Source organism: Chamaea fasciata, unplaced genomic scaffold (assembly GCF_029207755.1).
Source record: "Chamaea fasciata isolate MVZ Bird 193981 ecotype frontalis unplaced genomic scaffold, bChaFas1.0.hap1 SCAF_21, whole genome shotgun sequence".
NCBI classification, from domain to species: domain Eukaryota; kingdom Metazoa; phylum Chordata; class Aves; order Passeriformes; family Sylviidae; genus Chamaea; species Chamaea fasciata.
In genome coordinates this window covers 584,073-599,414 of record NW_027094106.1, presented here as the reverse complement: position 1 = coordinate 599,414, position 15,342 = coordinate 584,073, and the positions used below count along the sequence as shown (strand labels likewise).

Genomic DNA, 15,342 nt, shown 5'->3' with positions numbered 1-15,342 from the left:
CCGATTGGCTGCGGCGGGACGCGCTGTGATTTCTCATTGGCCATTGGACGCCGGGCACCGCCTCCTCTCGTGTCACGGGATAGGCCTGGAGGGGGCGTGGATAGGCGTGGCCTGGCGGCCGGTGGCGCTGGGCGGGGACGCGTTCTCTTCGCTGATTGGTCCGTATCTCCGGCGGTGCCGGGTGCTGATTGGCCGGGGCGCGCGGGCCGGCGGGGGGGGGCCGGGCGGGAGCTGCACGCGGCAGAGGCGGGAGCGGCGCGGCCGGAGCCGGGCGGGACCCGCCGGGACAGGTGAGGCCGGGGCTGCCCGCGACCCTCCGCTCCCGCTCCCCTCCCGCCTCCCCGGGCACCCAGCACCGCTCCTCAGGCCGCCGCCCGCCGCGGCCCCGCTCCTTCTCCCCGCCGCTCGGTGAGCGCGGCCTCCCCGGGGCCTGTCCGTGAGGGGCGGCACCGCCCGCTGGCAGCAGCGCAGAGGCGGCGGCGGCCCTGCCAAGCTGCACCGGGGGTTCCGCGGTGTCGCCGGCGGGTGGAGGCAGGGTCGCAGTCAGACCGAGGAACCGGGCGCGAGGCTCCCGCTGGGGCCGGCCCTGCCCGCTCCGGCCCTGCCGCGGGGCCTGAGCCCTTCCCCTGGCCGGGGCTGCGGGCGCGGCTCTCCTGCTCCTCCTGCCCACCCGCACTGGGGCCCTGCAGATCCTGCCCGGCGGGTGGGAGATTCTTGTGCCACAGAGATCCGGAGTCGCGGCACGGAGCTGGTTCTTTTTCGCATGCGGTGGGGTTTGCCCGGTGTCTCCGGGGAGGCCGCACACGGCTGTGTTTGGAGCAGCTGCCTCCCCTCCGTGTTGGGTAGGAGCTGGCTCTCTCCTGGTTTGGAACTGCGGGTGGCTGAAGTTTGATGTGGAGATGCTGATTTATTTAGAACCCCCTCAGCTAACTGTGTTGTAAACACTGACTTCCCTAAAGCAGCTGATGTGATGCCTTTGGGGTTTCCTGCTGAATTTATTGAAGTGAGATGAACTCAAAATAATCCAGGTTAAATTGGGGCTTCCTAGAATGTTATTGGCCACGTTAACCGTCTTGTAAGGATCCTGACGGTGATTTTGGTAATGACTTGAAGGAAGCTGACAGCTGAAAGCTAACGAGCTGCATGAGCAAGTCAGTGCTGAGCAGAAAATGGGAAATGAGAATCTGACACTGTGGCCTGGATAGTTTGACACTGGACTTTGGGGAAACCACACATGTTTTACCAGAGAAAGCAAACTTCAGGAAGAGTTCAAAATGGGAACAGAGAAACGAGGGAGGGATAAGTGGGATCTGTCCTGGGAAGCAGGAATTTTTGCCTGGGTTCATGAATATATTGGTCTTTGGTACCTCACTGAGCAGGAGGAGAAGAGGGAGTGTTAACTCAGCTCGCAGACTGGTGCAAAAGCTGCTGTGCCCAGGTTTGGTGCTTGTGTGTGGTTCAAAGCTGGTGGAAAGCTGACCAGAGTTTGGAGATGCATGAGGTGGGATTAAAGGTGGAAAAAGCTGTCATGTGGTGCTGAGAGAACTCCAATTGCTTCCTCCAGCAAGAACTTAGGAGAAGATCTGGCCAGTCTGCATCTGTTTGTGGGGAACAGGGGCTGGACACTGGGAATTCAGTCTGGCTGGTCAGGGTACGTGTACATGGAATCCAAAATGTTTATCTTTAGGTGATAGAGATGCAAGCATGAGAACAAACTTCCCTAAGTCAGTGATGACTTTGTATTGACTGCCAACTATTACATGGAGGCTCCATATTTTTCTTTTTTTAATAAAAGCAGCTGGGCTCACAGCCTCAGGAGTTTGGGGTCCACTCTGCTTGGGGGGGTCTCTGAGGTGGCTGTGGTGTCTTTCAGGGAGTTTGCTGGAAGATGGACATCTAAGTAAACTGGGAAATAAATGCAGAAGTTTCACATATAAATTTCTAGGAACATCTGGGTTCCCCTTTTCTTTGCAGCATTCTGAGGAATCTGTTTATCTGGCTGTGGCAGTTATTTAACCTTTCTGAGAGAGCCTTGACTGGGACATTTCCTCAGAGGTGTCATTGCTGTGGGTTTTGTGACAGGGTCCTTCCAGCTCATCTGTCCCAATAACAGATATATACTCTCAATAACAAATACCTTTGGTTGTAACAAGCTGAAAGGAAAAAAAAAAAACAAAACAAAACCCAAAACCCAAATCAAGGGAAGCCTTAGGGGCAGATCTTGCCACGGAGTCTTTGGAGAATGCTGCTGTGCCAGCTTTTATTGTGATCTCAATCTGCCAAATATGCACTGGCCTGCTTTTGTTTATTGTTTATGTGGGGCTTCTCAAAGTCTCTCTTGTGCCAGCACCGGGAGAGCATAGGGATGATACGAGCAGCCTTTCCTCAGCCTGGTGCCTGTGTCTCACTGAGCTTTGCTCACCTGGAGGCAGGTGTCAGGCCTGGATGACTCTAGTCTGCCCTGTTTGTGAGGATTACTCTGGGAATTGGGCCTGCTCCTCCAGGAGACATGGTTTTAGTCTGTGATGTTTGAGACAGAGCTAGTTCCATTCCTCTTCGCTGTTCAGTTTGTTTCAGAGGCTGCTGTCAGTGAAGGGAGAGGGTTGTTCTCAGTAATCCTTCGGTAGGTGAGGAAAAAGGAGGGTAGAGGGAACTGAGATTGTTCTGGGGTGTGTGTGGTTGCACTGAGTGTGTGCAGTGGTGTTGGAAATGACTGAGCATTGTTTCATGGGAAAATCCAGCAGTGTCATCTAACCCAGGTTATTTTTATCAGAGAAATGTGAATAGAAGGAAAGAAAAAATAAGTGTTGCATACTTGCACATCACACTCAACTTCCCAGGACAGGCATGCTCCCCCAAGGAATTAATAATTATCAAGGATTTTTGAAAGCTCATACCTTTCCCCTTCCAGGGCAGCTCCAGCCAGCCAGTTTCCTGTGTATTTTTTGATTTCAAGTGGGCTCTTACTGTGAGACTGGTCACTCTTTGCAGAACTAGTTCAGGGCCCTTTTTAGATAATGATGAATGGAGTTGAGAGCTATTAAAAAATTACTTTGCTCCCAGCAAATTAGCATAACAGATTAATCCCTGCTTGTAATCCCTGGCCTGTACTTCAGGAGGATGCTGGGGCTGTGATGGAGCAGGGAGGAATTTTGTCTGGTCACTCGGCACACTCTCCTGGCCGATGTAATCGCTTCCCTTCTGTTCCTCCCTGATGCTCCCGCAGTTCCACGAACTCCCAACAGCCCCAAAGGATAGGATTTCCCTCCGGAGGGATCAGATGATTAGCTTATAAATAGCAAATGCCTGCTCAGGCCTACTTTCCAGGGTGATTTGGTCCCTGTCCTGTTCAAATCAATGAGTACAAATGCATCCTCACCTTGTGGCCCAGAGCCAAATCCAAAGAAAGGAGGATGCTTTTCCCTGAGATGTTGAATTTCTGCCCGGAAGGAAACTGCCCTGGTGCGAGGTGCTTTGGCTTTGCAGCCAGAGCCTCAGAGGGGGGGATAGACTGGGAGGCTCTGGCAGCAGAGCTGTGCTGTGCTGCTGGATATGCCGGCGCCGCACTGGGAAACCAGCTCTTTTCTGGGAATGTGAACTGAAATGAATCCGAAACACGTTCAGTGGCTGAATCGTGTTTGAAATGAGCCTGTGTTCCTGCCAGGAACACAGGCTGGTAGTGGGGTACCCTTGTCTCAAAGGCTGAGCTCTTGGAGTCCTCTTTGAGTTGCACACATTCCCCCTTACCTATTTCCTTCAAACTTTCCTTCCTTTCTCTCTAGTTTGGTCAATCCTGGGCTGCTAAGAGATTCTGACACACGTGCTGAGGTTTGATGTGCAGCCTCTGGTCGTTCTGACATGCCTGGGTTTGCCTCGGAGATGAAGAAGCCCCTTCCTGGTAGGGTGGGAGTTGAATTTTGGGGATAGCTTTCTCTGGGTGTGTTTTGTGGTGTTGTTGCGCAGTGATCTGTGTGTGGTGGGTCTGGGAGCAGCCTCAACCTTTCCAGACAGAGGCACCTTCAGTGGGACAGAGCATCAGCGGAACTAAACTGACAGTTCCCCTCCTAACAGTGGTAAGGTCTTTGTTGTTACTTATTACTTTGTGTTGCTTTTTCTCAGTTGAGAGATGCCCTCAAATTTCTTGTTCAAGAGGGAGAAGCCTGCCCATGGCTTATCCCAAGAGAGGAGAGTTATGTGTCAGTATATTCTGTTTCAACGTGTGTCAAGTTTCTGGCCTCAGAGGTTTCCTTTTATGTTGTGAGCATTTGTAGGCGCTTTATTCCCTTTAGTCTCTGATGGAGAGCATTCCTGATCTGCCTTCCCTCGTGGATCCTATTGCTTCACTTCTAGGTGGAGTGTTTGCTCAGCAGTGTGTGTGATGCAGCTGATCTCAGGCACTGCACCCCCAGGAAGGTTGGCTGGCCCAGCCTTGCAGGATGGAGTTCTGCTTTTGCCAACACTTATTTTCCTGGGGGACAGAAACACTGCACTGTCTCTTGCAAGGGTACAGGTCTGATCCCACCGCAGAGATAGGCACAGCATTCACAGGAAGGATGGCAGTTGGGACTGAGGTTTTCCTAAGCCTTGGGAATGGGGTTTGCTAGAAATAAGATAGGTGGGAATGTCCTGGTAGCAAAGTACAGGTGACATTTTGGGTACCTCTGTCTGAGATGGAGCAAGAGCCAAATCTGGTGATTCTTGCTGAGGTTGCTGACCACTGTGGGCTCCTCCCCACTTCGGAGGAGCCTGTGCTGGCAGCAGGGACAGAGGTAGACATGGCTCACAACTTATCTGCTTGGGGGCAAAGTCTTGTAGCTGAACTTAAGCCCAGAATTGCAGTGGGGTATTCTCTGGAGCTCAGCTTTCTGCCGTTTCATGTTGTCAGAACAGCACTGGCTGGGAAGTGGAGTCCTTGTTCCTTTTCCAACCTGACCAGTTCTTCACTGCAAAATGAAATTGCGGAGCTGTGCTCAGAACATGCTTGGACATGGCACTGCCTGTGAGTAACAGCTTTGTGGTAAGGACCCTTAAAGCATTTCTACTCTACAGTCAGTTCAATTGCTTAGGCTCTGCCAGCCTTTCCCCGATGGTCCCTGCTGAAACTGAGGACCGCTCCGAGCGAGTGAGGGCTGCAGTTTGCATTGTTCCTTCTGGAAGCTTCAGAGGGTTTTGTTGGTTTGTTTTATTCTAGAAACTTGTTGAAGTAGACAGCTTCCCCTGAGTGGATGAATGCCTTGTGGCAATCCAGCTTGAATCTATTCAGTTGTCTCTGTTTCAGCTGTGCTGCCTGGATTCACAATCAGTTTTTTTAAAAAAATCTTTCAAAGGACTCGGCAGAAGTCTCCTTGTTGCAGAAGCATGACTGGCACGTAGCACTCAGGGCCACCAGTGTGACAGAGCCAGGTGGGACATGAGAGCAGCCATTGTCTTGTTTAGTATCTCGTTTATGAAGCACTTACAGCCCAGTTTGAAGAACGTCTCACCGAGGGTACCCCGGGTGAGTGTGGCTGGAGGCCAGCCTGGAGCCTGGGTTGTGCCCGTGCTTCCTGCAGCACCACCTGGCAGCTTCATCACTCTGCGGGTTCCTCGTGACCCAGGGTGCTCAGGAGGAGCTTTAGGAGGATGTGAGGAGCCCTGAAGTTGTTGCTTCTCACCCCAGTTAGCATCGTTTGGGCTTATACTCACTTCTGCTTTCCAGCCAGACGGCCCCCCCTTCTTCCTCCCCCAGGTCAGGGCTGCAGCTGCCCCCGTGCCAGAGGCACTTCTGCCTTCCTTCCCAAATGGCAAAAATGTACTTGCCAAAGGCTGAAATGTTCTGTTCTTGCTGAAAACTTTGGAGCAAGCCCATGGCATCCGGACACAGGCCAAAAAGCCTGTGCTGCCCTGGAGTTCAGGCTTGGGGCAGTGGAAGTGAGTTTCTTCAGGCATGAGGCCTGGGGAGGCTGAAGTTGGATGTGGGATGGGGCAGCCTGTTTGTGCAGGACAGAGTCTGTGTTTAGATAGTGGAAGAACAGCTGTGAGGTATTTGGGGTTTGGTGGGAAGAAACACACCAAAGTGGGAGTTGCTGAGCTCCTCTGGAAACATCAGAGATGTTTTTCAAGCTGCTTTATGTACGAGGATGCTGTGTCTGCAGTACATTCCCAGTGACCTGGGGTGTTAAACTTTCCTCGGGTTGTGCTGAAGTACAGTTTATGATTTGTGTCCTCTTGTCAGCTTTCCTGTGCCCTTGGGTAGGTCTGGACCCTTGTCAGCCATGCACTCCCCCTCCAGTGCTGCTTCGGGGTTTCTTACAGCCTGAGACTTTTATGTCCTCTGTATGTGGGATTTATTTCCTTTGATGCTATAGTTCAGTGCTGCTTTATTTTTTAAAAGCTGTGGCCCTTGTGACTTGGGGAACTGCTGCTTATTTCTGGTGTGATGAGTGTCTGTCTGTGTGCTCCAGGACAGCCATTTCCCTCCAATCCAAAGGGACACCAGACCGGATGGCTGGGAGCCCTGCAGAGGGATTAACTCTGGCTCCTCCTTCTGGGGTATCAGCTTTTTCTTCTATGTGTTTGGATCCTTTGTGCTCTTAAACAATGTGCTCACTTGTTCTCAGTCCTCTGCAAATGATCTGTCTCACCTGCACTGGGCTCTTCATCACCTGCCTGCTGTGGAGGGGAGATCTGCTGCTCCTGGAAAGTGCCAGTGCTTAATATTTTGCTGTCAGGAGGTCCTGGCTTGTGCTTTTCATATCCACCCCTTCACAAGAGGTAACTTCTCTAGGAGAAGAAGGTTCCCTGTGTCTACATACCTCCTCTGACAACCAGGTGATATCTCGAGGCCATGGATGCGTGTGCAAACCCAGCCAGGGAAAAGTGGATACAGTGAGAGGGAGTCTGGGCAACAAGAATTCTCGTCTTGCTTGCAGCAAGGAAACATCTCACCTAGACCTGGTTTCCACAAAGTGCCAGAGACTCTGCCTGCTGCCCCTTTCCCTTCTGCAGAAAGAGAGAATAACACCCTGTCTAGGGAGAGGGACAAGAGCTGAGGTTAGCAGTGGCTCTTCCCGAAGAAGTTGTAGCCTAGCTGAGCTGATTGGTTAGCAGCTGATTGGGAATTTTGGTACTGATGGCTCTGACACTGCCAGCCTTGGTTGATGCTACAAGCTCACAGGGTACAGTCCCTTTCAAAAGTAAATTTGTTACTACATTGAAGGAGTTTTATCATACCCAGGATAACCATATCCTTCCTGTTCCCATTCCAGCTCCTGCACTGCTGCCCTGCTCAAGGCCTTGCTGCCTCTTAACTCAGGTGAAATTGCATTGGCCTCTGAATGTTTATTATCACTGTGCCCTGAGCTTTCATGTTTGGATAGAGCTGCCTACGGGAAGAGAAAGTCCCTTGATTTTCAAGGAGAACTGCTTGTTTGTGCTGTGAAGTCCCTATTCTCTGGGGGTGTTGAACCTGTGGTAAAGGGCACGTAATGGCAAGAATAGAGGATCTTTCTTTAGAACTGCTGTGGTGAGGGAAGGGGCCGTGGTGGGAGACTCCCAGGCACTGGAGGTGGGTGCAGAAATTCCCTAGGGGACCCAAGAACAAGTCCCAGACGTACCATGCAGCTTTGCTGGATTGCACCATCTCTCAGGGCTGTGTCAACAGCTCCTGCCCCCGGGGGAATCGTTCCCTTCAGCAAAGCTGTTGCTACAGCAGCTTTGCTTTGTGACAGCTCCACTTCTGCTCCTCCTGGTACTTGGGATCCTTGGAGTGGGTGTTCACCGTGCCTGGTGAGAACACCGGGGAGTGTTTGGGGCAGTGTCTTTTGGAGGGGTGACCTGGGCACAGTTCATCTTTGCCATAAACATTCCACAGGGATGCTGGCTGTTTCTGTGTGATGTGATGATACTGGGGATTATTGCCCTGGTAATAAGGGCAAAGCAGATCCTTTGTGTCCCACAGCTGGTTGGGAGAACAAAGAACTGTGTTGGAGAGGAGCTTTGCAGCTGGCTGAAGGTGAGAGATGAGTCTTGGTGCAGGAAGGGGTAATTAGTAGAGCTGCCTCAGGCTGAGATTTGACGGATGTAGGGAGGAGCAGGGGCTGCAGGGAAACCTCTGCAGGACTTTGAGACCATGCATGATTAGAAGAACTGAATGAACGGGCCTGCTATGGCCTGAAGAATTGGTCACGTCCTTTCTGGTGCGGTGGCTGACTCATACCACTGAGTGTTCCTCGGGGAGCCGGTAGCTCCCAGCATCCAAGGTACTGTGCTCATTATAGGGCAGCCTGGAGACATATTGCAGGCAGCTGCCTGAGGGAATGCCACGTTACTGGCAGGCAGCCAGCACAGGCTGGATGCAGATCCACGGGGAGTGGATGCCAGGGCTGGGATGTGCCAACGAGCGACTCATATCCCTCCCTGCTGTCCTTTGCACTTGCTTGGGCTGACACGAGGTTATGTCTTCCTTACCCTGTTCTTTGCTCTTTCTCCTTTCTGGAATTGGAAAGTTAATCTACTGGCACTCTCCAGGGAGTGCCACCCTTCCCAGTATGCCAGTGAGCAGATGGATCCCTCTCTGCTGTCTCATGTCTACATTTCCAAATGAAAGTGGGTAGCTAAGCACCTTTGGATGCTGGATAAGATTATCCTAGATAGAGCCTGTTGTGTTCAGCAAGGAGAGCAAATTGAGATTCTTTTTTAAGTGAAACTCCTGAATGCAGAGGTTCTGTGCAGATTCGGCTCATTAGGAAACTCTGCAGAGGGCTTTTGTTGCCGTTGCTAAACGAGGCAAAAGAGGAAGTAAAAGTGGTTCTGTGCTGTGAAGTGGATTCATAGTTTTGTTTTATGATAAACCACAGACTTACTGACAAGTGAATCCCTCACCTCTCTTTCTCTTTGTTCCACTGCATCGTTCCTTCTTCAATAGGTGTTTTTACTAGAGGAATTCCCAGAAGTTTGAGAGGAACTGTTCTTCCTGTGAGCTTGTCTTTTATTGACATAGAAGAGGAAGTTTATTAGACTTCTGTGAAAAGGTTCAATAGGTCTCGTGGCAGAGGAAGTCACATTTTCAGCGTGTTTTACTAATGACAAAGTACTTAAAACTGAAGCCGGAATGAGCAGCCAGTTCCTCTGTTGGAATTCCCGGGGGAGCAGCAGCCCGGCGGGTGTGATCCCACTGCCCTTTGTGCTGCGCTCCTGCTTCCTCCCACCCCCCAAAATCCCACAGCAAAGGGTTCATACTGGAGCGATAGAAGCTGGGAAGTGGGAAGCACTGAGTGCTGTGACTCCAGCTTGCCCCATTGCTCTCCAGAGCTGTGGGGCTGGAGCTCAGCATGCTGGCCTGTGTGGCAGCGTGGGCTGGAGTGAAAACACGGTGCTGAGGAGAACCTGGATTCAGCTGGAATTGCTGATGGAGCTCCCATTGCTTTCAGTGACTGTGGGGTTTCATCAGTGTGTGTCAGCGATGCACTGTCAGGAGGAGGGGAGCTGCCTCATGTTTGGGCAAAGATGATAAAAATTCCAATGCTTCCTGAGATTTGTCTTTGTGTTAGATATAATAAGTCTGATGCATTGCAGTCTTGTCCTAAACCTTGTAGGGGTAGGAATTTGATCCTTAATGAGTTTTATTGTAGTCAGTTATTAAGGGGAAGAAAACCCAGGCTCTGTTCCCTGTGTGAATTGCAGCAGATGAGAATAAATCCTCTGGCTCCTCTCGGTACTGAGCTCAGCATGTGGCCACCTTCATCCCTCATCCTGCTGGAAGCTGCCAGCAGGGAAGGGACAGCATGTGTGAATTTGAGCAGCTCTTGCTGCTAGATAAGCTGGGGACTTGCTATATATATCAAATTGCCTTCTCTTCCCTTGTATTGATTGGCTGGGGATTTCCCTTTCTAAGAGTGCCTTTGGAGTGGCCGGCATGGCCAGCGCTGTTTTTAGAAGCAGTTAAGCTCGTGCTTAGAGAGAGCACGAGATGGGAGCACTTAAGCTCAGCTGAACTTGCTGACCCACCCACATCCTTTGAGGTGAGGTTATTAATGAAAGCAGGTCAGTGTGCAAGGCTTCATGGGATTTTCCATTGCTGGAGTGCTAGCCAGTTTTGAAGGATCCAGATATCTGGAAATTAAAGACCAAAGGCTCTGGTTTAACCTTCTTCAGCTTTGGGGGCTTGGGGTGGGAAAAGGGAATTGTTAAACAGCAGGTGAGGTATTGCTTGGTTTTGGGAGGGATACCACCTCCAGAAAAGCCTCATGAAGGCCAAGTTTCCGAGTTTGTTGCCTGGTTGCGAAGAACAGCTGTGGCAACACAAAGCCCTGATAGGGTTCCTTGTGAAGGAGGATGTCCAGACTGTCGACATAACAAACCATCAGGAGACAGTGCCTACAAAGTCAGGGTTTCCATGGGAGCCAACAGCTCTGACTGTGCTCAGGTTGGACATGCAATTGAAAGTGAGTTCTTAATTTATTAATAACTGCTATCAAGGGTTTTCATCTCCCCTTGTGGTTTTCTGTAGCTTGATGGTAAAAACCCTGAGATGTTTGTTGCTCTGTTTTAGAGGTTCTTCCTGTGAAAGAGGGAGCTGGGAACTTAATGTGATGATGGCACAGTTATTGCAACTTTCGGAGAGAAGCTAGCTTTCCCCCAGGAGCGAGGAGGAGCATTCAGCAGAGCTGTGTGTTCCCAGCCACGTTTCTAGAGTCACTGCTGCAGGGCCTGGCACAGGATCCTCCTCGTTGCTTGTGAGGAGTCTGCTGGGGAAACTGGGCTTGGTCTGGGTGAGTCAACAGAATAAATCCTGATGCTTCCTTGTCCTCTCAGACCTGCTGATGGTTTCGGTCATAGCTTTTTCACTTACGTGTTTATGTGGGTTATTAAAAGATGCTTCATTTTATTCCCATGGAAGAAAACTACCCTTGGAGAAAACAGGCCCTCCTCGAAATTTTGCCTGTTGTGAATGGTTGCACTTGAGCTCTGGCCTAGGGTCTGCCTCCCGCCAGCAGCACGTGGTTCCAGAGCTAAGGAGCCTCAGCTGGAGCTAGAAGCAAGGCTGTCACAGGGCTGTGAATCTCAGTAGTGTTACAGGACACGTGATCACCTGGAATAAAAGCAGTGTTTTCTGCTTTCCGACCCTGTTTCTATTGACTCCCAGGGGAGATTCCAGATCCTTGCAGGCAGGCACCACTTTAGGTGCCAAAGGTGTCCTGCCTGCCCTTTACCAGGGGCTATAGTTCCCCCATCCATCCTGTCCTCTGGCTGCAGGAACATGCCTCAGAGACCTTAGGACTTCTAAAAGTAATACCACGTGGGTATTGTTTATGCACCTGTATAAAAGAATAATAGTTATATTTGTAATAACAACAGGGCTGAAGTTGTGTTGCTGCTGTTTGGTTGAAATTATTTTAAAATACCCACATGTTGAATGCCAGGATATTAGACATGGGTGTGTGGGAAAGCCCTGAGCTTGGCTGGGAAAACCTGTAGTGGGGTAGGTAGGGCAAGTGGCACACTTCAGGACTTAATCTTTGGATTTCAGAGCCTTCTGGTGCGTTTGGTCACATATCTGAGGTTTTTTTCTGCAGTCACAAAGATTGCCTTTCAGAAAAAACTGTGGATGTCAGAGACTCCCCAAGCTGATGGGAGTTAAAGGTGGATTCTCCTGGTGCATAATGAGAGCTGAGTATTTGCACAGGGACCAGTTTAGACAGCAATTCTCTGGCCTGGAGACTTGGGATTGACTTCAGTAGTGCAGGCACCATTTCCTTGAAGCTGTTGCTGCTTCCTTCCTGAGATTGAGTTGATGTCAGTGCACGGTGTGAAGGGAGGTGCCAGGGCAGCATGAGAGGGATCCCAGGGCCCACACATCCCTCCCTCCAGAACTGCAGGATGAAGCCAGGAGCAGGCAGGAGCCTGGATTGAAGCTAGGATGGGTCCATCTGCAATGCTTTGGGTAGGGACCAGGCAATTGTTTGTATTTGAATAAAGGCTTAATTGTGACTTGAAATGTCCCAACTGCTTTTTTAAAGAAAAGCAAACAAAGCTGGAGAACAACAGGCTGGAGTTACAAGGGCACTTTGGAAATGTTTGCCAAAGCTGTGCTTCCTGTCTCTGTCAGTCCTACAGTTACAGAGTTCAGCTTGGAGCCTTGGCTTTGAATTCCTTTTCTGCCAGCTTGGGATGAAAGGCCTGTGGGGTGAGCTCTCAGTCTGTGGTTCCTCCACGTGCTCTTATGGAAATGACGGAGAGGTCTGTCCCTCTCTGCTCTGCGGCTGCCTCGGGCTGGCTGGGATGAGGAATGAATCAGTGTGGTGATGGCAGTGCCTCTGCCAAGGCCGTGCTCCCGTCCCTGCTCCCGCCAGCTCCTTCGGAACACCAAGGAGGAGGCAGACCCTGACCTGGCAGGGGACCATCCCCGGTGTGCTGCTGCCACCTGGTGCCGCCGGCAAAGCCACAGCCTCGGGAGGAGAGGGGAGATGAGCTGAGAAAGTCCTGCTCCTGGTCCTGACTCGGCTTCCTTCACCGTCACTGAGTTCCCCTTGAAACTCCGATTTCACTATCATTAATGTAAAGAGCAGAGTCAGCTGGCAGGCAGGCAGGCAGGCTGCTGAAATTAATAATGCTTAAAATCATTGCAGAGATGGATAGGAGTGCTTGTTAGGGATCTGGCAATGTGCTGGGCTCTGTTCTCTTCCCTCACTATCCCAAACACCTGGATGGCATCTGGGTGACACTGCTGGACCCTCCAGCTGGGTCTGTCAGAATCTGCCTGTGTACCCCCATCCCATAGATCACAGAATGCAAGGTCTGAAAAGGACCTTAAAGATCATTTTGTTCCATCTTGCACATGATATAAACTGTTCTTTGGCTCCTCTGTGAATCCATCTCTCCTGGCTCCTGGCTGAGCAAGATGTGTCAGAGGAAATGATGAGACAGACAAAATGCTGCTGGGGACATGGTCCTGCAGCTTGGATGCACCGTAAGGATCTCCCCCTCCCTGGTTTCTTCACTCTTCTGCAAAACAAGTTGTCATTAGACTGTTCTGACATTGTCCCCAGGCTAAGCTGTCCCCTGAGCCTGACACAGAAGTGCCTGGCAGGTCTTGGCTTCAGGTGTATCCCTGGCCCAGCCTATCCAGTTCAGCATTTTTTGAATTCTGGTGGTGTTTTCCTACCCCAAGCTCTAGTCTTGTTTGCCTGTTTCCCCCTCCAGCTCTTTCCACACCCTCTTCTACATTCCTGCATCCTTCCTTCCACAGCTTCCACTGTTCCTTCCACCCTCAGCAGTCCTCAGTTCCATACTGTCCAGCGGCACAAACCCCAAAACTGTACCCTAGTGCTGCTCCTACTCCAGTGACCTCTGCGCAGCTCAGTGACCCTTGTTCTCGCCAGCAACTCTGTCCCAGGGTCTGCATTGCTCTTCCCAAGCTCTGTGATCTCCAGCCTACCTCAGGTATTTCCTTTTCCAAAATTTCTCCTGTTCATTCTCCCTTTTGGCAGTGGTGCATCCGTGGCAACTCTTGGGTCCAGGCCTTCCCACAGCTGTGCAGGCTCAGGGCTCATGGCAGAGCTACTCTGGACTTTGCTAAACCAGAGCTTTGCTTTTGTTGGACATAAAGCCTCTGGTTGCTCCAGGCACCCCTCTGATTTCTCTAACCTTCTTTCCCCTTCTTTTTTACTGCAGAGGACCTTATTTCTTTAGAGGAGAAAGGACAAAATACGGTTTCAGCATGCCCTCCTGCCTCTCTGCATTCCTCCTGGCATCCTGCTCCTTTCCCTGCACCAGGCACAAGTTCTCTTCTGGTTTGTCCTCTCATCTCTTCCCCTGTGCTGTCTGTTCCTCCCTGTCGCACTATTCCTCTGCCCCCTCGCTCAGTTTCTCACCTGCTTCTGAATACCCCCATGCTGTGTCGTTTCTCCCCTGTTAAAACCAAAGCTCACCTCTGCTCCTGCTCACCTCCTGTGCCTAATTTTTTTCCCCCACTTCCATAAGTCCCTTGGACACAGCCCAGTCAAAGTGAAGCCCCTCATCTCAGCCTGGAACTGTTGCTGCAAAAACCCTGAGCTTGGCAAAATCTCCATGTTATTCTCCCTGCCTTCGCCATTTGGGAGATTTGACTCCGTGAGAGTTCTGCTCCTGAAATCCTGAACTCGCTCTGCCCGTTCTCTCCTTTGCTCTGCTGCTCCTCCCGCACTTCCTTGGGGATTTGCTGTCCCAGCAGGGCTTTGGTTTCTGTCCTATTGCTCTGTGTAACCTTATCCTCACACACATCTCCTGCCCTCCTTTGCAGCTGACACAGGCATATTCTGTCCCTCTCCCCCTGTGCCTGGCTGTCAGTTACAGGCCTGGATAATCTGTCCCTGTGTTCCCTGTGTCGCTCTGTGGCTGATCCTGGCCTCCAGCATCCTCCCTGTAGGCACTGTAGCACTCCCTCCAGCTGTCTGTGCCTGCCCGGGGAATGGACATGAGGACCAGCCCAGCACTTGCCACATGTGGGTGTGTTTTTGAGGGCTTTTCTCCTGTAGGATGGTGCTGTGCAGTCAGGAGTATTCCTGGCTATGTCAGCTTTCCCTAAACCCTGCAGTCCTGCAGAGAGCTGATTTATGTGTCCTGGCCTGAGCTCTTGGGAACAATCCCACGTTTGAAACCTAGATGTTCCCACTTGGAATGCAACTGGAGCCTCAGCAGCCTTCAGAGAGGTCATGATTACTTTTAAATATGAAGAAAAATGCTTTCAGGGTATTTTAATCATGACTTGACTCCTGGGTTGGATGAGCAGGAAGAGTTTGCAAGTCGGGACCTTCTCCTGGTGTCTGTGGGTGAGCTGGAGTGGGATGTGGTTCCGTGCCATGGGCTGAGTGAGGCAGTGGCTGTGTCTTGCTCTGTGTTGGCCTGGAACTCGGGCCCCTGGAACTCAGGACGGGCCATGCAGTGCAATGGCAGGTGGCCCCCTCCCCTGGGGTGATTCCTCTTGCCCGTCCCACATCTCCCAGGTAGGATAACTTTGAACATGAGACTCAGTCTGTGATCCCAAACCATTGATCCTGGGAAGAGTAACTGGAGTGGGCCCCGTGGGCAGCTCTGCATACCCAGAGCCTGTGAAGATTCATGTATTCAGACCTGGACTAAAAACAACTATTTAATGGAGTTTTAAATACTCCAAGCAACAAAAAGCACAACTTTTCCCATAAGCTTGATGGAATTTATTCCATTCTGAAACTTCATCTACCAGTAACTGGACTGAGATGTGTCCTTGTCAGCAGGGCTGATACTTGGCATAAATACTGCCGTATATTGAAGAATTCTTCTATTTTATAATCTTTGGGTTTTTAAGTTGCATAGGTGAGCTGATTTTGCTTTGGATCAGTACAT

The 15,342-nt window shown here is 51.1% G+C and overlaps 1 protein-coding gene across 2 annotated transcripts in view; it reads left to right on the top strand.

The window, feature by feature from the left end:
* The first annotated feature begins 211 nt into the window (after positions 1-211).
* MTMR4 (myotubularin related protein 4) overlaps positions 212-15,342 on the top strand; it is a 62,165-nt gene continuing 47,034 nt past the window's right edge. For both annotated transcript variants that reach the window (XM_066202209.1, XM_066202208.1), the window contains exon 1: positions 212-290. The gene's annotated coding sequence lies outside the window, so the exon portion shown is untranslated. The remainder of the gene's footprint in view (positions 291-15,342) is intronic.